The following is a 23,156-nucleotide window of genomic DNA, read 5'->3' as shown; positions in this document are numbered from 1 at the left end:
AACAAGGGGAAAGGAACAGAAGCCAAAATAGGAAAAGAATGGGTTATAGAATATTTAGATAGGTTAGCTGTATTCAGGTCATCATGGCGTGATGAAATTCAGGATAGGAATTTAAGGAACTAACTGAAGAAATCTTAGATCCATTAGGAATTATCTTTGAGAACTTCTGGAGGATGGGTGAGGTCCCAGAAAACTGGAGTGGAGGAAACATAGTACTTATCTTTAAAAGGGGGAACAAAGAGGACCCAGGGAATAATAGACCAGTTAGCCCAACTTTGATACCTGGAAAGACACTGGAACAAATTATTAAACAATCAAGTTGTAAGCACCTAGAGGATAATAGGGTTATAAGGAGTAGCAAACGTGGATTTGTTGACAATAGATCTTGTGAAACCAGTTTTATTTCCTTCTTTGACAGCGTTATTGCCCTACTAGATAAAGGAGAAGCAATGAATATGATATACCTTGGGTTTAGTAAGGCTTTTGACACAGTCCCACATGATCTTCTCATAAGCAAACTAGGGATACATGGTGCCGCTGAAATTACTATGATCCTTGTGAACAACTGGTTGAAATACAGTAACTAGAGTAGTCATCAGTGGTTTGCTATCAGATTGGGAGGGCGTATATCGTGGGATCCACAGGGGTCAACCTGGGTCATGTACTATTCAGTATTTTCATTAACAATACAGATGATGGAGTAGAAGGTATGCTTATAAAATTTGCAGATGACACCTAGCTGTGAGGGGTTCCAAGCACATTGGAAGACAGGATTAGAATTCTAAATGGCCTTGAGAAATTGGAATATTGGTCTGACTTCAACAAGATGAAATTGAATATAGACAAGTGCAAAGTATTTCACGTAGGAAGAAAAAAAAATCAAATGCATAACTAAAAAATGGGAAATAACTAGGTAGGTGGTAGTACTGCTGGAAGGTATCTGGGGGTTATAGTGTATCACAAATCAAATATGAGTCAATGTGATGAGGCTGTGAAAAAAGCTAATATAATTATGAGGTGTATTAACAGGAGTGTCTCATAAGAGATGAGTGGTAACTCACTCTGCTTGGCACTGATAAGGCTTCAGCTAGGGTGACCAGATGCTAAGTTTAAAATATTGGTACTGCCATTGGGGTGCGGGGGAAGGCACCTTTTTAATTGTTACACTCATCAGTCTGGGTCTTTGGCGGTAATTCGGTGCGAAGTCCTTTAGTCGCTGACGGTCTTCGGTAACATTTCAGCGGCTGGTAATAAACCTTGCCACCAAAGACAGAAGCACCCACTGCCAAAATGCCACCAAAGACTGTCAGCGACTGAAGGACCCGCCACCGAAGAGCCAAATGGCTGAGTGTAAAAAAAAAAAGCCCGAAACAACATTTTGGGACAAATGGTGTCCCGACCATACTTTGGTTGGGACGCGGGACAGGCTTCTCAAAATAGGACAGTCCTAATTTTATCGGACGTCTGGTCACCCTACCCTCAGCTGAAGTACTGTGTCCAATTCTGTTTGCCACTCTTCAGGAAATATGTAGGAAAAATAGGTGAGAGGCCAGAGAAGAGCAAGCAAAATGATAAAAAGTTTAGAAAATCTGATGTATGAGGAAGGTTAAAAAAAGTCTGGGCATGTTTAGTCTTGAGAAAAGATGTCTGAGTGGGGACCAGATAACAGTCTTCAACCATACAGAGAGGTGTTATAAAGAAGACTGTGATAAATTGTTCTCCATGTCCGCTGAAGGTAGGGCAAGAAATACTGGGCTTAATCTTCAGCAAAGGAGATTAAGTTAAATATCGGGAAAAAAATTCTAGGTGTAAGAGTAGTCAAGCTCTGGAATAGACTTTCAAGGGAGTTTGTGGAATCCCTATCTTTGGAAGTTTTTAAAAAACAGGTTGAATCTCTCACGGATGGTCTAGGTTTACTTTGTCCTGCCTCAGCACTAGCGATTGTACTTGATGTCTTCTCAAGGTCCCTTCTAGCCCTACATTTCTATGAATCTGTGTTCATAAGTATGTGGTTTGTTATGAGTATGTTTGGAAAAAGTAGGTAACTATTATTCATATCTATTTAAACAGTACAATAAATGTGATACGAAGACCTTGGAGAAAGCACTTGTTATAAATTATAGATCTTCAATTAAATCTGTAATGGATTGTGGATTCCAGACTTATTTTGGTTCAGCAGACAATTCCACAGGATGAATAAAATCCAGTTCCAAGCATGACCTTTGCCTTCTCTGTTCATAGGAGCTTTATAAGTAATTTCCGGGGTGGGAATATCTTTCTGGAAATGAACAGGAGGGTTCTCATGATCAGAAACAGAATTAAATATTTTCTGCTGTAAATATTTTCTGTTTATTCTGCGGTGGAGCATTAAGGGGATATAAAGTCTTAAAAATTAAATTGGGTTAAATCTTAGAAGCCATATGGGAGCAAAATTAGCTTGTTAATCAAAGAAATGGACCTAAAAATATAATTAAACTGCAGCTAGTGTGCTTTTTGAGAAATACAAATTAGCAGAATCCCCTCAAGTACAGAGTATATAAATCTCAACAACATTACTAAAATCTAGTAATAAAGATATAATGAAATCTTCCAATATCCAGTACACTGGGGTTTCTATACAACCCAGCCCTCCCATCCTCCCCACAATGATCTCAGACATTTCACTGGTTGATTTAAATGTCTTGATTTGGGAACACTGAAGGTGGTATTTAATGTCTCTGAAATTGGTCCTGTATAAAGCAAACAATGACCATATAATTTAGCAGGGATTTTTTTGCACTCATCTAAGTGTAACCCTTCTGCCTCTCTGACTTGGCAGCAACAAGGTCCGGGTTCAGTATCCAGGGGTTCCGTTTCAATAACACCATGCATAACCGGCTCGAGCCCCCACCCAGTGACCTGGGACACTTACATACCACACCCCCCTGGGCACCTCTAGGAGACAATATTTCCCCTCTCGCAAGCATGGAGTCTGAGTGTAGCAAAACCTTTTTAATAAAGGAAGGAAACAATGCGGCATCCCACTGGAGAAACACCACAAACAGGATTATAACACAAACCATAAACAAACAAAAAAACCCACCCCCAGGTACATTTGGCAATGTCCTTTTCCCCTTAGGGTCTTAAGTCCAATCACCCCAAAGTCCAACAACCCAAAAGTCTCTGGTCAGTGCCACCCCAGAATTCGAGAGTTTATCTGCATAGTTTTAACCCCCCTCAGCCTGGGTGGAAAGGGGGGGGGAGTCCACACAGGGTGTTAAGGGGCACCTTACGTGGGGCAGGGCCAACTGCTCCGCCTCTCCATGGAGTTCTGCTGCAGCCTTCACCATGACCAGCTCCACCACACCAGCTGTGCCGCTCCTCCAGCTGTCCCTGCAAACTGCTTCACTCCGCTCACTGTTCCATGGACTGCTCCAACACACTGCAAACTGCTCTGCCAGCTGCTTAACAATAGGTCTTCAGGCTCCCCCACCAGTTAACACAGCACTCCGTGATCTCAATTCAGCTCTTAGTAGGGGAGCCCTGGTGCTGGTTCACCATTGGCCTAACATGAATTCATCTCAGCAGTCTCTAGATGGACTCCTAATAGAATCAAAAATTAGTTCTACTCTTTAACATTGGAGAGAGGAACATGTGCATTTGGTATTCCAGGCCCTCAAAAGGGGCCCATACCATCAACTACACACACCAATCCCCAACCTCTCTAGTCATGGGATTTTGGAACCCATGTCCCATGTTTAGCAAGTACCACCCAACTGAGGTTGAGTCATTTCTGTCACAAAGCATTCCCACAGCTCCCCATTCACACAATCAGGGTGACAAACTTTTTTTTTCCTGCCCCAATAACAAAGAAATTGGGGATCCCAGAGCTGTTAAAATCACCATCCCAAGCTGCTGTGGGGTTATGCTAAGTAGGAGGGGGGTGGCTGCCAATGCAAATTCTTAAAATTCTTTCCACACTCTCTACAATTCGCCACCAGATGTCAGGGTAGCACTCATCCTGACTCTGCTTACCTAAGTACTCAACAGAGTGATACCCAGTACAAGCTTCTAAATTTTCCCTGCAATAGTAGATGAAAGAGGACAAAGTGCTCCATTCCTTCCACTAAGGCTCAAATCTACAGCCCACTGACATGCCTCTCCTAAGATTAAGAACGCTTATGGAGCCTGTGCTGGGTCCTTGGATAGAGTTACTTCTCCAGAATGTTACATGCTCACACAGCCAGAATAGCCAGTATGTAGTATTGGATATATTGGACCTATCCCTTGCCTGCTTTTCATGTGCTGATGTCCAGGAAAGCTTGCAGCTATAGCCCCCACTTGCTCAGCAGGGCTGCAGCAGTTCCACTAATTCAGGATGTCAACAAAGAAGAGGGTGACTTTCTCTCAGAGAAAGAGTCAGAATGAAGCTTCCTTTGCAGCTTGGGGGATATGGGAAAGAAAACAAAGAGGAGGCTGCACCTCAGCTGTTTCAGAGTAGAGCTCCACTCTTACAGAGCTTTCAGTATTTAAGTTTTCCAATAGAAAAAGGTCTCAATTTTCAACCAGCCTTAATAATTCTGCACAGCAGCTGCCACCTCCTATGTTCCACTCTAAGCACTGCTGCATTGGCTTCCTACAACCAATTCCTGTAGTCAACTACATCATCACAGACAGCTGCAGTGGCACAGCAGCCAGCAAACAGAGCTGTAAACAGGGGAGTTTCAGAGGGAGTTCTCGTGGAGGAGCAGGTTTTTGTAGTTTGTGGATTGTATTGTGTAGTTTATTATCAGAGGGGTAGCCGTGTTAGTCTGGATCTGTAAAAGCAGCAAGGAGTCCTGTGGCACCTTATGGACTAACAGACGTTTTGGAGCACGAGCTTTCGTGGGTGAATACCCACTTTGTGTGCATCTGATGAAGTGGGTATTCACCCACGAAAGCTCATGCTCCAAAACATCTGTTAGTCTATAAGATGCCACAGGACTCCTTGCTGCTTTTATTGTGTAGTTTGTATGTGTGGAGGCTGCTAGGGGCAGTGTGCTGGGAGAGCAGCTGGGCCCTGATTAGGGGTCCTATAAAAGTAGCCAGCCAGCCAGTGGCACAGACAGCTGCAGCAGCACAGACAGCCAGCAAACAGAGCTGTAAACAGGGGAGTTTCAGAGGGAGTTTACAGGGGGAGGTTGCAGGGGAGACTAGGACAGAGGGACTGACAGGCTAGGTAAAGGAGTGAGTGGTGGTCTGTCAGTGTTCTGGTGCTTGTTGGGGGTTTGTATTGTGCTGTGTTTCTTGGACTACCAGGTTTTAGGTGGGAAGGCTATGACTGATACAGAGGCAGCAGTGAAAGACACAATGAGGATGACTGGATGTGGAAGCTGCGGCATGTACATGATCCTGGAGGGGGTACCTGAAAAGAGTTTTGTCTGCATGAAGTGCCGCCTGATAGAGCTGATGGAAGAAAAGATCCGAGGACTAGAGATGCAGGTGGAAACTCTGGTCGAGTTTAGAAGGGGGTTCGAGCAGATGATGGAGCACAGACAAGAGGGGGCTGAAGAGATAAGCTCAGACTTGCAGATGGAAGCAGGACCAAAGAATTCTGAGGAGAGACTGCTGGGTGAGGAAAGTGGACGGTGGAAGCATGTGACTAAGAGAACCAGGCAGAGGAAAAGACGGGCCAGTGAAGGGGAAATAGAACTCAGGAACAGGTTTGCAGAGTTGGAAAATGAGGAAGGGGCACAGCAGGTGGTCGCTGAAGGAGAGAGGGCAAGGAAAAAGAGAAGAGCTGTTAGGAGTCAATGGAGGCAACACCAAATATAAGACCCAGGAGGATTGTAAGGGCGAATAGGATTTGAAAGGACTTGCAGCCAGTGGGTGCAGGGGATAGACCGGAGAATCACACTGTAACCAGGAAAAGGCAGGTCTACGTGATTGGAAACTCCTTACTGAGAAGAATAGACAGGCCTGTAACTAGAGCTGATCGGGAGAACAGACAGGTGTGCTGTCTGCCGGGTGCTAAGATACAGGATGTGGACCTGAGGCTGAAAAGGATCCTAGCGGGAGCGGGAAAGAATCCGTTGATTGTCCTTCATGTGGGAATGAATGATACATTCCAGCGAGAATCTAGCCGTATCAAGAGAGACTATGCCAGACTGGGGAAGACGCTTAAGGAAACTGAGGCTCAGGTGATCTTCAGTGGGATTCTGCCAGTTCCTAGAGAAGGGCAACAAAGGTGTGACAAGATTATGGCGATCAACAGATGGCTCAGGCAGTGGTGCTATAAGGAGGGCTTTGGGATGTACGGCCATTGGGAAGCATTTATGTACAGAAGACTGTTCTCTCGGGATGGACTTCACCTGATTAAGGAGGGAAATAGACTTCTAGGATGGAGGCTCGCCAAACTGATTAAGAGAGCTTTAAACTAGGAATTTGGGGAAGATGGTTGGGAGATGTACAGGTGATCTCCACGCCAGAATTTAACCTTGAGAGGGAAGAAAACAAAGTAAGAGGGGATACAGCCATGGGCAGAAGAATTGACCTAAGGAGGAAGAGTAGTGTAGATACCACACTAACAGGTGATGCTGGTGATAGAATATCTGTACCTAACAGGGTAAAGAATGTCAGTGAAGCCAACTGGCAAAAATTAAGATGTCTGTACACTAATGCGAGGAGCCAAGGTAACAAAATGGAGGAACTAGAGCTACTGGTGCAGGAAATGAAACCGGATATTATAGGGATAACAGAAACATGGTGGAATAGTAGTCATGACTGGAGTACAGGTATTGAAGGCTATGTGCTGTTTAGGAAAGACAGAAATAAAGGCAAAGTTGGTGGAGTAGCATTGTACATCAATGAGGAGGTTAACTGTAAAGAAATAAGAAGTGATGAAATGGACAAGACAGAGTCTGTCTGGGCAAAAATCACACTGGGAAAGAAAGCTACTAGAGCCTCCCCTGAGATAGTGCTTGGGATGTGCTACAGACCACCGGGATCTGATTTGCATATGGATAGAGAGCTCTTCAATGTTTTTAATGAAGTAAACACTAATGGGAAATGTGTGATCATGGGAGACTTTAACTTCCCAGATATAGACTGGAGGACAAGTGCTAGCAAGAATAGTAGGGCTCAGATTTTTCTGGTTGTGATAGCAGATGGATTTCTTCACCAAGTAGTTGAAGAACCAACAAGAGGGGATGCCATTTTAGATTTGGTTTTGGTGAGTAGTGAGGACCTCATAGAAGAAATGGTTGTAGGCGACAACCTTGGTTCGAATAATCATGAGCTAATTCAGTTCAAACTAGATGGAAGGATAAACAAAAATAAATCTGGGACTAGGGTTTTTTACTTCAAAAGAGCTAACTTTAAAGAATTAAGGAAATTAGTTAGGGAAGTGGATTGGACTGAAGAACTTGTGATTCTAAATGCGGAGGAGGCCTGGAATTACTGTAAGTTGCAGCTGCAGAAACTATCAGAAGCCTGCATCCCAAGAAAGGGGAAAAAGCATAGGCAGGAGTTGTAGATCAAGCTGGATGAGCAAGCATCTCAGAGAGGCGATTAAGAAAAAGCAGAAAGCCTACAAGGAGTGGAAGAAGGGTGGGATTAGCAAGGAAAGCTACCTTAGTGAGGTCAGAACATGTAGGGATAAAGTGAGAAAGGCTAAAAGCCATGTAGAGTTGGACCTTGCAAAGGGAATTAAAACCAATAGTAAAAGGTTCTATAGCCATATAAATAAGAAGAAAACAAAGAGAGAAGAAGTGGGACCGCTAAACATCGAGGATGGAACGGAGGTTAAGGATAACCTAGGCATGGCCCAATATCTAAATAAGTACTTTGCCTCAGTCTTTAATAAGGCTAATGAGGAGCTTAGGGATAATGGAAGGATGACAAACGGGAATGAGGATATGGAGGTGGATATTACCACATCTGAGGTGGAAGCCAAACTTGAACAGCTTAATGGGACAAAATCAGAGGGCCCAGATAATCTTCATCCAAGAATATTAAAGAAACTGGCGCATGAAATTGCAAGCCCGTTAGCAAGAATTTTTAATGAATCGGTAAACTAAGGGGTTGTACTGTACGACTGGAGAATTGCTAATATAGTTCCTATCTTTAAGAAAGGGAAAAAAAGTGATCCGAGTAACTATAGGCCTGTTAGTTTGACATCTGTAGTATGTAAGGTCTTGGAAATATTTTGAAGGAGAAAGTAGTTAAGGACATTGAGGTCAAGGGTAATTGGGACAAGTTACAACATGGTTTTACTAAAGGTAGATCGTGCCAAACCAACCTGATCTCCTTCTTTGAGAAGGTGACAGATTATTTAGACAAAGGAAATGCAGTAGATCTAATTTACCTCGATTTCAGTAAGGCATTTGACACGGTTCCACATGGGGAGCTATTAGTTAAATTGGAAAAGATGGGGATGAATATGAAAACTGAAAGGTGAATAAGGAACTGGTTAAAGGGGTCATACTGAAGGGTCATACTGAAGGGTGAACTGTCAGGCTGGAAGGAGGTTACTAGTGGAGTTCCTCAAGGATCAGTTTGGGACCAATCTTATTTAACCTTTTTATTACTGACCTTGGCACAAAAAGCGGGAATGTGCTAATAAAGTTTGCGGATGACACAAAGCTGAGGGGTATTGCTAACACAGAGAAGGACCGGGATATCATACAGGAAGATCTGGATGACCTTGTAAACTAGAGTAATAGTAACAGGATGAAATTTAATAGTGAAAAGTGCAAGGTCATGCACTTAGGGATTAATAATAAGAATTTTAGATATACATTATGGTCACATCAGTTGGAAGCAACAGAGGAGGAGAAGGTCCTTGGAGTATTGGTTGATCACAGGATGACTATGAGCCGCCAATGTGATATGGCCGTTAAAAATGCTAATGCGGTTTTAGGATACATCAGGCAAGATATTTCCAGCAAAGATAAGGAGGTGTTAGTACTGTTATATAAGGCACTGGTGAGACCTTATCTGGAATACTGTGTGCAGTTCTAGTCTCCCATGTTTAAGAAGGATGAATTCAAACTGGAACAGGTTCAGAGACGGGCTACTAGGATGATCTGAGGAATGGAAAATCTGCCTTATGAAGGGAGACTCAAAGAGCTTGGCTTGTTTATCCTGGCCAAAAGAAGGCTGAGGGGGGATATGCTTGCTCTTTATAAATATATCAGAGGGATTAATATTAGGGAGGGAGAGGAATTATTTAAGCTTAGTACCAATGTGGACACAAGAACAAATGGGTATAAACTGGACACTAGGAAGTTTAGACTTGATATTAGACAAAGGTTTCTAACCATTAGAGGAGTGAAGTTCTGGAACAGCCTTCCAAGGGGAGTATTGGGGGCAAAAAACATATCTGGCTTCAAGACTAAGCTTGATAAGTTTATGGAAGGGATGGTATGATGGGATAGCTTAATTTTGGCAATTGATCTTTGATTATCGCCAGATAAGTATGCCCAGTGGTCTGTGATGGGATGTTGGATGGGATGAGATCTGAGTTACTGCAGAGAATTCTTTCCTGAATGCTGGCTGGTGAGTCTTGCCCACATGCTCAGGGTTTAGCTGATTACCATATTTGGGGTTGGGAAGGAATTTTCCTCTGGGGCAAATTGGCAGAAGCCCTGGAGGTTTTTCGCCTTCCTCTGCACCGTGGGGCATGGGTCACTTGCTGGTGGATTCTCTGCAGCTTGAGGTCTTCAAACCACAATTTGAGGATTTCAATAACTCGGACATAGGTTAGGGGTTTGTTATAGAAGTGGATGGGTAGGATTCTGTGGCCTGCTTTGTGCAGGAGGTCAGACTAGATGATCATATTGGTCCCTTCTGACCCTAAAGTTTATGAGTCTATGAGTAATCCTGAAAGGCTCCAGTAGAGAACCTCAGCTTTGCAGGACAAGTATGAGAATGTGATAGCTTCTGTAGGAGTAAGAAAGGGAAAACTTGGGGAAAAAAGGAGGCAAGAGTGCTCATTAACTTGAGCAGAGGAAGATACAGAAAGGAACAGTCAGTTTTACATGAGGGCTTCAGAAAGCCATATTGTGGACAAAAAAAAAACACGATAAGAGGGAAAACTTGCATTGAGGAGAACTAGTAAGGCATCAGGAAGTCGCTAAATGAGTTGCTGCTTCTATGTTCTGTATATCAACAGTGTATCAACACATAATATTTCTCTGCTGAAATGCAATTAAATACTAAGTATCCTATGCTCTCCAGTCTCGATCAGGCTCTTAAAAACCATAGTTGATCCCTAGGGCCTCCAATACTGCAAATACTTATACACATGAGTAGCTTCATGTATATAAATACTCCCTTTGAATTCAACCGCTGTAAAGTTACTCACATGTAAAGTGTTTGCAGACTTTTGGACTAAGCTTTTAGTATGAGCTTTTGGCTTAATACAAATTTTGCAATTTCCATCCAAAAAATGTCCTGCTCAGACATAGCATAGTGTAAGAAATATTTTATTAGCTATGAAAGGCACAGGAAATGCCTGGAGAAAGAAGTCTGACCAAGACTTATCAATATGAGGTATTGTTATTTATTAATTATATTGTGCCCAGAATGTGTGAGGCACTTTACAAACATGTAGACAGACAGGTTTTCTGTTGATGATTAATATAATGTACTCTGGAGGAGGCAAAACTGAAAGGCTTCTACAATATTTCTAATGGAAACCTCTACAAGAGATTATTCCTCATCATGGCAAAGTCCTAAGGCACTTAGCGTCCTTGCAGATCTAGTGCCATCTGGATCAATCTCTGGCTAGATCCTTCAGGTGTTTTGGACGGATGTTTGGTTTCTGTCCATGTGTGATGGTTTTACTGTTTCAGTGAAGCTTTTGGCATTCATGTGATCAGCAGATGTGTAGTGGTATTTCTTGGTATACACAGGGTTCAGAATTCATTGATCTTCTGTTCATGTTGTGACAAAGTTCCTCCTCTACCTTGGTGGGTCCTCCGCTTATTGGCAGATTTGCTCACCTCAGTGATCTCTCCCAGTCTGGATCAACTCCTTCTGTGTCTGATCAGGAGTTGGGAGGTTTGGGGGGAGTCCGAGCCCGCCCTCTACTCCGGGTTCCAGCCCAGGGCCCTATGGATTTGCAGCTGTCTATAGTCCCTCTTGTAACAGCTGTGTGACAGCTACATCTCCCTGGGCTACTTCCCCAAGGCCTCCTCCAAACACCTTCTTTATCCTCACCACAGGACCTTCCTCCTGGTGTCTGATAACGTTTGTACTCCTTAGTCCTCCAGCAGCACACCCTCTCAGTCTCAGCTCCTTGTGTCTCTTGCTCCCAGTTCCTCACCCGCACTTCCTCTCCTCTGGCTCCTCCCCATCTGACTGGCGAGAGCTCCTTTTAAAACCCAGGTTCCCTGATTAGCCTGCCTTGATTGGCTGCAGGTGTTCTAATCAGCCTGTCTGCCTTAATTGGTTCTAGCAAGTTCCTGACTACTCTAGTGCAGACCCTGCTCTGGTCACTCAGGGAATCAGAAAACTACTCACCTAGTGACCAGTATATTTGCCCTCTACCAGACTCCTGCACCCCACTGGCCTGGGTCTGTCACACATCCTTCCCCCCCTGCTCAACACCAAGGGGTTAGGCAGCGTGGGAAGCCAGACAGTGCACACGTGACAAGCCATCAGCATTACTGTGACGGCTCCCTGCTCTGTGTTGCACATGGAACTGGAAAGGTTGGAGGGATAAGAACCACCTGATCACCCTTGTGTTCTTCTCCTTGTTCCTCTGCATCCAGTGGAGAGGTGCATGGTCGGTCACGAGGACAAATCTGCACCCGAGCAAGTAGTAGCACAATGCTTCCATGGCCCATTTTATGGCAAGGCACTCCCTCTCCACCACTGCATATTTTTGTTCCCTTGGAAGGAGTTTCCTACTGAGGTAGAGAATTGGGTGTTCCTCCTCCCCGACCATCTGTGATAGAATGGCCCCCAACCCTACTTCCGATGCATCTGTCTGCAGGATAAATTCCTTGGTGAAATCAGGGGCTATTAGGACAGGGTTACTGCAGAGGGCAGTCCTTAGGTTGTGAATGCTTCCTCTGCTGCATCAGACCACTTCACCAGATCAGGTCCACGGGCTTTTATTAGGTCAGTCAGAGGGTTTGCCCTTCTGGCAAAGTGGGGGATAAATCATCTGTAATACCCCACTACACCTAGGAATGCCCGGACTTGTTTCTTGTGACGTGCTCACGGCCAATTTTGGATGGCCTCCAACTTGTTCACTTGGGGTTTTACCAGACCCTTTCCCACAATGTAGCCAAGATATTTGGCTTCCGTAAACCCTACAGCACACTTGGCAGAGTTTGCTGTAAGGCCAGCTCGCCTGAAGGTATCAAGGAGTGCCTCCACCTTCTCTAGGTGGGTTTCCCAGTCTGGGGTATGAATGACCACATCGTCCAAGTAAGCAGCAGCATAACAGTTATGTGGGCGTAATAGCTTGTCCATGAGGTGCTGGAAGGTAGCTGGGGCCCCATGTAGTCCAAAAAGGAGGACAGTGTATTGAAAAAGGCCCTCTGGTGTAGAGAACGCAGTCTTTTCCTTTGCTTCTTTCGCAAGGGGAATGTGCCAGTACCCTTTTGTCAAGTCTAGGGTAGTCAAGTACCAGGCATTCCCCAGATGGTTCACAAGCTCATCTATGCGAGGTATGGGGTACGCGTCGAACTGGGATACTTCATTTAGTCACGGGAAGTCGTTGCAAAACCTTGTTGTGCCATCAGGTTTGGGCACCAGTACAATTGGGCTGGACCACTGACTGTGGGATTCTTTGATGATCCCCAACTCCAACATTTTTTTCACTTCTGCTTTTATTTTCTCTCTTTTGGCCGCTAGCACCCGATAGGGCCTCATTGTTATTCTGGCCCCAGGGTTCGTGACTATGTGGTGATATGTCTAGGTTGTTCGACCTGGTTTTGTCGAGAACACATCTTGGTTCCAGAAGATCATCTCAGACACCTCATTATTCTGGTCTGGTGTTAAACTGGGAGACACTCTCATCTGTTTGGAAGGCTTGTTTTCCTGGATTACATCTTTTTGAACACTTATGTACACCTCTTGTACATGCCAGGGTTTCAGAAGGTTGATGTGATAAATCTGTTCTTCTTTTCGGCGTCCTGGCTGCTGCACCCTTGTAGGTTACTTCTCCCACGGGTTCAACCACTTCATAGGGCCCCTGCCATTGGGCCAGAAGCTTGCTTTCTGCCGTGGGTACCAACACCATCACCTGATCCCCTGGTTGGAACCGTCGGACTTTTGCCTGGCAATTGTAATAGGTTCTCTGGGTCTCCTGAGCCTTTTCCAAATGTTCCCGTACAATAAGGGTGACACGGGCTATCCAGTCTCGCATCTGTATTACATGTTCTATTATATTTGTCCCCTCATTGGGTTTCTCTTCCCAGATCTCTTTGGCGATGTCTAGTATGCCACGGGGGTGACGCCCATATAATAACTTGAAGGGGGAAAACCCAGTTGAGGCCTGAGGTACCTCCTGGATAGCGAACATAAGGTAGGGTAGTAGGGCATCCCAATCCTTCCCATCCCTACTTACCACCTTCCTTATCGCCTTGAGGGTTCAGTTAAACATTTCTATCAATCCATCAGTCTGCTGAATCAGACTGAAGTTCTCAGGGTATGCACATGGAGTGGCATACAGAGGTCCTTCATTAGTTTTGACATAAATGGGGTTCCTTGGTCTGTTAATATCTCCTTTGGTAGCCCCATGCGAGACTGGATAGCCCGTGTCACCCCTATTGTACGGGAACATTTGGAAAAGGCTCAGGAGACCCAGAGAACCTATTTGGTAGCCCCACCAGCTCTTTGGCTATTGTTTTAGAGGCTGTGTTCCGCAGGGGGACGGCTTCTGGGTAGCGAGTAGCATAGTCCAAAACAACAAGTATATATTGGTGGCCCCGAGCCATCTTCTCCAGGGGTCCCACTAGGTCCATGGCTATTTGCTCAAAGGGGACCTCTATGATGGGAAGGGGTACTAAAGGTGCCCTCAGGTGGGGATGGGGCCTGTGCAGCTGACACTCTGGGCAGGACACACAGTACCTCCGTACTTCTTTGTGTACTCTGGGCCAGAAGAACCATCATAGGACTCGTGCCAGGGTCTTCTCTGCCCCCAAATGCCCCCCAAAAAGGTGACTATGAGCAAGACTTAATACAGCATTCTGGTGTTTGTGAGGTACTAAGATCTGCTGTATCTTCTGCCCCTGTACTGGTGCAACTTGGTATAAGAGATTCTTCTTCATTATGAAGTAGGATCCTGGTCCCTGGGTTTTCCCTTCCACGGGGCCCCCATCTATTTCAGTCACCTCCTTTCTAATGTTGTTGTACCTTGGGTCTTCGGCCTGGTCTCGTCCAAAATTTCCTTTTCCGGGACTAATCTGCCCCGTCTCTGTTGCCTCTAGTGGTTCAGAAACGCTAAGGTGGGGGTCAGACTTGGGTGCTTCTCCCTCCAAGGTGGCCTCCTTTTCAGCTGCTCGGGTCTACCTGCCAACGAGAGTGACTCTCTGGCTTTGAGTCAGTATTCAGGTTCCCAAGGCCTTAGCTGCCCTCCTTTCCCTTTTCGACTTTCTACCCTGTCTGGGAATGGAAAATAAATCTGGGGATATTTCAGAGATAACTGGGGGTTGACAGTCTACTATGGAGGCCTCACTAACTTCAGGGTTCCTCTTTTCCTCCAATCCTCCTACTGGGAGTAAGTTTTGAAACCCTGGGAAGTCCCTCCCTGTGAGCACCGGGTATGGGAGTTTAGGGACTACACCTGCTGCTACCTCAGTAGTGTTCCCCTGAATTTCAAATTTTACTGGGATAGTGGGGTAATAACCAACTGTCCCATGGACACATGTTATCCCCGTACGCTTAGCCCGCAGCAACTGACTACACTTCACAAGCTTCCCTGAGACAAGCGTGATAGCACTCCCCAAATCAACCAGTGCTGTGATCTCTACCCCATTTAGCTTTACTGGTCTGGTATACATATGTGGGGTTAGTGAGACCCCCACAAGGTGGATTCGGGAGCATGGGTCTGCCCAGTTCCCCAGGTTACACTGCATCGGCTCCTCAGCATTGGGACATTGTGCAGCTATATGTCCCCACTCCCCACAGGCATAACACCTATATGGAGCCCTAGGCATTCCCCGGTCTCTTGGTTTGGGCAGTCCAACCCTGTGATCCTCTTCTCTCTCAGTTCTCTGACTCTTTGTGGCTTCTGGTGAGCCTTCAGCCCCTCTCTTTTTCCACCTGGGCTCCCCTGGTGGCCCCGTCACTCGAGCTCTAGGGCTTGGTGCTGCTAGTTTAACCCGGGGTGCTTCTTCCTTAACTGGTCGGGTCAGCTCCCTCGCTGTCCTTCGCCTTTCTACCAGTGCAACAATCTCATCATAGGTGGAGGGTTCGTTCTGGATTACCCAGGCACGAAGGTCTGGCAGTAGTCCCCTCATGTATCGGTCGATAACCAGAACCTCTAGTATCTCTTCTGGACTCCGGGACTCCGTTCGCAACCACTTTCGTGCAAGATGGATGAGGTCATACAATTGGGACCGCTGGGTTTTATTTTCCTGGTACCTCCACTTGTGATACCGCTGGGCCTGCACTGTGGTCATTACCCCAGATCTGGCCAGGATCTCTGCTTTCAACTGGGGGTAATCTGCTGCAGCCTCTTCAGGCAGATCATAGTAAGTCTTCTGGGCCTCTCCACACAGGTATGGGGCAAGGATGCCAGACCACTGATCTCGAGGCCAGGCCTCCTGTAGGGCTGTCCTCTCAAAGTCCAGAAGGTATACCTCTACATCATCCTCCCGGGTCATTTTCTGAAGCCAATGGCTGGCACGTATGAACTGCATCCTATCATGGCCTTGGTTCAGCTCTGTAAGGGTCATTACCTGGTTTATCAGTTCTCACAACATAGCTCGGTCTTGCTGTGCACACCAAGATCCCACTTCTAGCACCAGTTGTGACAAAGTTCCTCCTCTATCTTACTGGTTCCTCCGCTTATTGGCAGATTTGCTCACCTCAGTGATCTCCCCCACAGTCTGGATCAATTCCTTCTGTGTCTGATCAGGAGTTGGGAGGTTTGGGGGGAGCCCGGGCCCGCCCTCTACTCCGGGTTCCAGCCCAGGGCCCTACGGATTTGCAGCTGTCTATAGTCCCTCTTGTAACAGCTGTGTGACAGCTACATCTCCCTGGGCTACTTCCCCAAGGCCTCCTCCAAACACCTTCTTTATCCTCACCACAGGACCTTCCTCCTGGTGTCTGATAACGTTTGTACTCCTTAGTCCTCCAGCAGCACACCCTCTCAGTCTCAGCTCCTTATGTCTCTTGCTCCCAGTTCCTCACCCGCACTTCCTCTCCTCTGGCTCCTCCCCATCTGACTGGCAAGAGCTCCTTTTAAAACCCAGGTTCCCTGATTAGCCTGCCTTGATTGGCTGCAGGTGTTCTAATCAGCCTGTCTGTCTTAATTGGTTCTAGCAGGTTTCTGATTACTCTAGTGCAGCCCCTGCTCTGGTCCCTCAGAGAACAGAAGTCTGCTTCTCCTGGGGCCAGTACTGATTCTTCCTTCTACCGCTCTGCTGTAGAGGAAGGAGGGAGAGGGCTGCTACTGCTGCTGCTGCTGCTGCTGCTGTTCCTGCTGGGCGCTGGGCCCTCGCTGCTGCTGTTTCTGCTGCTATTTCTGCTCCTGCTGCTTCCCTGGCTGGGCTAGACACCACCACAGGCCCCTCTCTCTGCTGTCTGTTTGCTGGCTGGCTGGTGGTTCCCCCCCCACCTCAGTTACTGCTGTTATTCCACCTACAGCCCCTTGGGGGGGGGGGCTGCTGGCCTGCTTCCCAGAGAAGAGGGGAGTAAGGGACCCCAGCTCTTGTTGCTGAGGACACCACCCTCTGAGCGGGGTCCCTCCTGCCTGGACGCCAGACCACCACCACCTGGAACTGCTGGGCCTACTGTGGCTGTTGCTGGGGAGCTGTTGGTGCCCGGAGGAGGAGAGGAAGGAGAAGAGGACCACCCGCTGCTGGAGACAGTATGAAGACCACTGTGGAGGGGGCTTTTCTGGACTGAGTCTTTTTCAAACTGTGCTCTTGTGGTGGGGGTTTGGACTGTGTCCGCTGGGGCACCGGGGGTGTGGCGTGGAGCCTGTCCCCAGTCCATCCGTGTCCCCCTTCGCCCCCACCACCATCGTTGCCCCTTCCACCACCCCCGCTGGCTGTTTTCCTTCTGCTTTGGACTCCTGCCTCTGGGACTGAGCTGCTCGCCTGGCTCACCACGCCCGCTTCCACCATTTGGGCCTGCAGCAGCAGCAGCCAACCATTGACTTGTGCCTGTGGGTGCACCACCTCCCCCCTCATACTGGACTGACCCCCTCCCCTTTGCCACATTTGTCCACCCCACCTATTTCCCTCTGCTGCCTGATAGTTCTGCCCCGGCCCTGTAGCTGTCCCCGTAGTCCCTCTACCCCAATCTCAGCTCGCCCTTTCCCCCCACCCTGTGCTCCCCCAGCCCTGATCGGTTCCCCCCCATGCGCCCACGCCCCCTCTCAGGCGCTTGTGCCCTTCCCCATTTGGTTTCCCCTTGTTCACTGCACTCCCCCCTCTGCCGTTGCCCCCCCGCTCCCCTAGTGCAACTGGAGGAGCCGGAACCCCCCTCTGCGTTGGTGCCCTGCAACAATCCCACCCTTAGTCCTTGGTTGCTCCCTACGCCCCTTTAGCCTTCCCCTTCTGGCGCCCTCCTCCCCTGCCTGCAGCCTAGCGGGGAGGGTGGCCGCCTCCTCTCCTTCCCCTCCCCTCGCTGTTTGTCCCCCTCCCCGCTCTCGTTATGGCGGGGGATGCGGTGGGGGAGACCCCTCGCGATGCTCCCACTACCCCTCCTCCACCTGCCTCCGTGCCCACTGCCCAAGCCTCTACCTCGACCGCCGCTGCCGATCCACCTACCACCGCCCCTGCTGGGGCTCCGGCGGCGGTGAGTACTGGGGAGACCTCCGTTGCTGCCACTTCTCTCGCCCCTTCTGATTCAGGAGGAGCCCCCCCAGCCGGTGGGAAGGGTCGGGGTGGGAAGAAGGGTAAGGGCCCCGCTAGAAAGGCCAGGCCCTCCATGGCGGAGACTGCCCCCTCTGCCGCAGCCCCGCTACCGGCTGCGGCATCCCTCCCCGCTATTCCCTCCACCAGCTCTGCAGATGTCCCTCCCTCGGCCCCCAGGGCGTATGCCCAGGTGGCGGCGGCCCCCCCACCTGCTGCTGCTCCTCCAACCGCTGCTTCCGCCAACATCTACAGCGGCCGGGGCCCCTTTCCCACTTTGACCAGGAAGCACGGCGTCCGTTGCCTCCTGGTGCCCGCCTCGCCCCACGTGGAAACCTACGTGCGGGCGTTGGCCAGGGTGGTGGGGCCCACGGCCATCGTGGCGGCCTCCAAAATGTACGGGAAGGTGGTCTTCTTCCTGGCATCGGAGGCCGCCGCCCAGGAAGCGGTAGAGACGGGCCTGGCGGTGGGGGGCGTGTTCGTCCCCCTGGAGCCGTTGGAAGACCTGGGGGTCCGCTTGATCTTGACCTCCGTCCCTCCCTTCCTACCCAATGCCGCCCTGCTGCCCGCCCTTTCTGCCCTGGGAGGCCCCGTCTCTGTCATCAGCCCTCTCCCCTTGGGCTGCAAGGACCCAGCCCTCCGTCATGTTCTCTCGTTCCGCCGGCAAGTGCAGCTTCAACTGCCGCCGGCGGCGCGTGGCGGAGAGGCGCTCGAGGGGTCCTTTCTGGTCCCTTACCAGGGAGCCCACTACCGGGTGCATTACTCAACGGGGGAGGCCCGGTGCTACCTCTGCCGGGCGATGGGGCACGTCCGGAGGGACTGTCCCTTGGCCCAGCACGGAGGAGCGTCCGGGACCCCCGAGCCCCGGCAAGGCGCCGGCCCTGTCATCGCCGGTCCCCCTAGCTGCCCGGCACCCGAAGCTGCCTCTCCTCCTCCTTCTCGGTCCACCTCTGTGGAGGAGGGTGTGGCGGGGCTACCGCCGGCCGTGGGAGAGGGCCCGTCCCAGGGGGAATCCTCCCCGGTTTCTGCTGTCCCACCACTGCCTCCTCGAGTCCCTGAGCCATTGCCCTTGCCCCCCGAGCCGACCCCTGTTAGCCTGCCCCCGGATGATGCCATGGAGGGCTGGTCCTTAGTGCAGGGGAAGCGGGGCAAGCGGAAGGCTCGAGTTTCTTTACATACTTCGGATTCTGAGGCCCCCCGGAAGAGCAGGAAGGGGGGCACCGATGTCGAGTCTTCCGCCTTGCCCCCTGATGACTCCCGTTGTGTGGAGCTGGCTGGGGATGCTGTGGCAGCACCGGAAGGTAACACCGCCCCTCCTCCGGGGTCCCTTCTCGTGGAAGCCCCCGAGGGAGCCTCTCTCGCCCCCTTCCCACTTGACGCCTCTGAGAGTGCCGCGGTGGGTATCGCCTCGGGTGCTGGCGGGGAGGGCCCTGGGGTGGTGGACGGTGATCTCCCTCCCATCTACGCGGAGATCGAGGCCCTGGGTTTGACCCCGGTCATGCAGGGGGAGGACGACCCTCTGCCGGCAGGCCTCAATCGGGGTGACCTTCCTACATCCCCCTTGTCCCTGGGTTCCCTTCCCCTACCCGCTGTTTCTGCTCCCACCTCTGAGGGTCCCCTGGAATGTTCTATCGACCTGGCTGCGGGTGGCACTCTGTTGACGGCCGCCGAGCCCCATGGAGCGATGGCCAGTGCCCCGCTGCCGAGCCCCGCTTCCCAGGCGGTGTCCCTCTTTGGTGTGGAGGACCCGCCCTCCTTCCCCAGCGGGGACCCCATTCACCACCATCTCTCTCTGGATGCCGAGGCTGCCGCACGTGCCACAGTGGCTGAGCCCGGCATCGTTAGGGGTCCCCTGCCCACTTCCCAGATCCTTGAGCCTGGCCTGGAGGAACCACCTTCCGGCGTCTCACCTATGGGGGCTCCGGATCCTGCCTCTACCTCCTTCCCGGATTCTCTCCCTGATCCCCGCCCTACTCCTGTTGGCTCTGTCCTTGTCCCCCCCACTTCCTGTGATGCCAGTGCCGCCCCTGGCAATCCTTCCCAGGGAGCGGGTTCACTAGTTCTTTCCTGTCCTGACCCCCCAGGGGCTGCTGTTCCCCTTCCACCGCCCCTTCTGGATTCTGGGAGCGGGGCGGGTCGTGTGGCGTCGGTCCATCTGCTGCCACGTTGGGGATCTGCCCCCTGCCTACCCGCCTCAGTGGGCCACGGGGCTGTGACGGGGGCCCCACTGGGGGACAGTCATCGATCAGTGACCCCACCCCCCCATGCGCTGAGGGAGGAGCTGCGGGAGTTCCTCGAGGACGTCCGTGGCTCCCGGAACAAAGTCCATCTTGCGCTCCAGCGGTGGGGGGATTTCCATCAGGTCCTCCGGGCCGCGAGGGCCCTCATGGGGGAGGGTAAGAGGACCGGGAAGCAGACCGCCGCGGCCTACCGGCGGGTCCGTGTCTTCCGTGACTCCTTACTCACCTTCGGGGTTGGTCACGGATTGCTGCGCGGCCTGCCGGAGGCCGTGGGCGTGTCTGCCAGCGAGGATCACCCCCAGCCCTCCTCATGGCGCCGATCATCCTTGCCACCTTAAACACCCGAGGCTGTAGGATGGGTCTCCACAGGAGCCAGGTGCTCTCCTTCCTCCGGGAGGGGGGGTACTCTGTGGTTTTCCTGCAGGAGACCCATACGGATCCTGCCGCTGAAGCTAGCTGGCGGCTGGAGTGGGGGGACGGGGCCTACTTTAGCCACTTCTCTGTCTGCGCGGCTGGAGTGGCGACCCTGTTCTCCCCCGACCTACGGCCCGAGGTGCTAGGGGTCGCCAAGGCTGTGCCGGGTCGCCTGCTGCACCTCCGGGTCTGCGTGGAGGGGCTTGTGGTTAATCTTGTCAACGTTTACGCCCCGACATCGGCCCCGGAGAGGCTACATTTTTATCAGCAGGCGTCCGCCTTCCTTGGCTCCCTGGATCCTCGTGAGTGCCTGGTCCTGGGAGGGGATTTTAACACCACCCTCGAGGAACGGGACCGCTCGGGGACCGAGCAGTGCCCGGCAGCTGCGGACGTCCTCCGGGAGATTGTCGACCGCCACTCCCTGGTGGACGTCTGGCGCGACCACCACCCAGACGACGTCTCGACGTTCACCTTCGTCCGGGTGGAGGCCCATCGGTCGTGCCACTCCCGGCTGGACCGTATTTACCTGTTACGTTTCCACCTTTCACGGGCCCACTCCTCCAGCGTTCGGCCGGCCCCCTTTTCGGATCACCACCTTGCCACCGTGACGGCCTCTCTCTGCGCGGAGAGGCCGGGGCCGGCCTATTGGCACTTTAATAATAGTTTGCTGGAGGATGCGGGCTTTGTGGCGTCCTTCCGGGAGTTCTGGCTGGCCTGGCGAGGGCAGAGGCGCGCCTTTTCCTCGGCGCGGCGGTGGTGGGATCTGGGGAAGGTGCGCGCCCGGCTCTTCTGCCGTGACTACACTCGGGGTGCCAGCCGACGGAGGGATGCGGCGATAGGGCAGTTGGAGCGGGAGGTCTTGGAGCTGGAGAGGCGTCTGGCCGTCAACCCCGAGGATCCATCCCTCTGCGGAGCGTGCCGGGAGAAGCGGGAGGAGCTCCGGGCCCTCGAAGACCATCGAGCCCGGGGTGCTTTTGTTCGATCCCGCATCCACCTCCTTCGGGAGATGGATCGCGGCTCCCGCTTCTTCTACGCCCTGGAGAAAAGGAGGGGGGCCAAGAAGCACGTCACCTGCCTCCTGGCGGAGGACGGCACCCCCCTCACGGATCCGGCGGAGATGTGCCAGAGGGCCAGGGCCTTCTACGCCACTCTTTTCTCCCCGGATCCGACCGATCCTAACGCTTGCAGAGTGCTCTGGGACGGGCTCCCGACGGTCAGCACGGGCGACCGGGACCGGCTAGAGCTGCCTCTCACTCTGGCCGAGTTCTCTGAGGCCCTCCGTCACATGCCCACCAATAAATCTCCGGGCTTGGACGGGCTGACCGTGGAGTTCTACCGCGTGTTCTGGGACGTCCTCGGCCCAGACTTGGTCACCGTCTGGGCCGAGGCTTTGCAGAGCGGGGTCCTCCCTCTCTCGTGCAGGCGAGCCGTGCTGGCCTTATTGCCGAAGAGGGGGGACCTCCGCGACTTACGGAATTGGCGTCCCGTCTCGCTCCTCAGCACGGACTACAAAATTGTTGCGAAGGCCATCTCGATGCGGCTAGGGTCCGTGCTGGCGGACGTGGTCCATCCAGACCAGACCTACACCGTCCCGGGCCGCACCATCTTTGATAACTTGTCTCTGGTCCGGGACCTTCTGGAATTGGGGTGTAGGGATGGTCTGTCGTTCGCCCTCTTGTCCCTGGATCAGGAGAAGGCGTTCGACCGGATGGATCACGGGTATCTCCTGGGCACTCTGCGAGCGTTCGGCTTCGGACCCCTGTTTGTGGGTTTTCTCCAGGTGCTGTACGCTTCTGCGGAGTGTCTGGTCAGGCTCAACTGGACCCTGACCGAGCCGGTCAGCTTCGGGCGGGGAGTGCGGCAGGGGTGCCCCCTCTCGGGCCAGCTGTACACTCTGGCGATCGAGCCCTTCCTCTGTCTCCTCCGCAAGAGGTTGACGGGGTTGGTGCTTCGGGAGCTGGGGCTGCGGCTGGTCCTGTCGGCATACGCCGACGATGTGCTCCTCGTGGTCCAGGACCCGGGCGACTTGGCGCGGGTGGAGGCTTGCCAGGCTGTGTACTCGGCGGCCTCCTCCGCCCGGGTCAACTGGGTCAAGAGCTCTGGTCTGGTGGTCGGGGACGGGTGGCAGGCGAGCTCCCTCCCACCTGCGCTTCAGGCCATCAGGTGGAGCGCGGGTCCGCTGCTCTATCTCGGCGTTTATCTTTCTGCCACGCATCCGTCTCCGCCGGAGAACTGGCAGGATTTGCAGGGCAGGGTGACGGAGCGGCTCCGGAAATGGACAGGACTACTCCGGTGACTCTCCCTTCGGGGGAGGGCACTGGTGCTTAATCAACTGGTCCTGTCCATGCTCTGGTACCGACTCAACACCCTGGTCCCAGCCCCGGGTTTCCTGGCCAACCTCCGGACTGTGATTCTGGAGTTCTTTTGGCCAGGGACGCACTGGGTCTCTGCAGGGGTCCTCCACCTGCCCCTGGAGGAGGGGGGGCAGGGCCTGAAGTGC

Source organism: Gopherus evgoodei, chromosome 2, assembly GCF_007399415.2.
Source record: "Gopherus evgoodei ecotype Sinaloan lineage chromosome 2, rGopEvg1_v1.p, whole genome shotgun sequence".
NCBI classification, from domain to species: domain Eukaryota; kingdom Metazoa; phylum Chordata; order Testudines; family Testudinidae; genus Gopherus; species Gopherus evgoodei.
The sequence above is the reverse complement of the archived record's forward strand: the minus strand, read 5'-3'. Positions refer to the sequence as shown.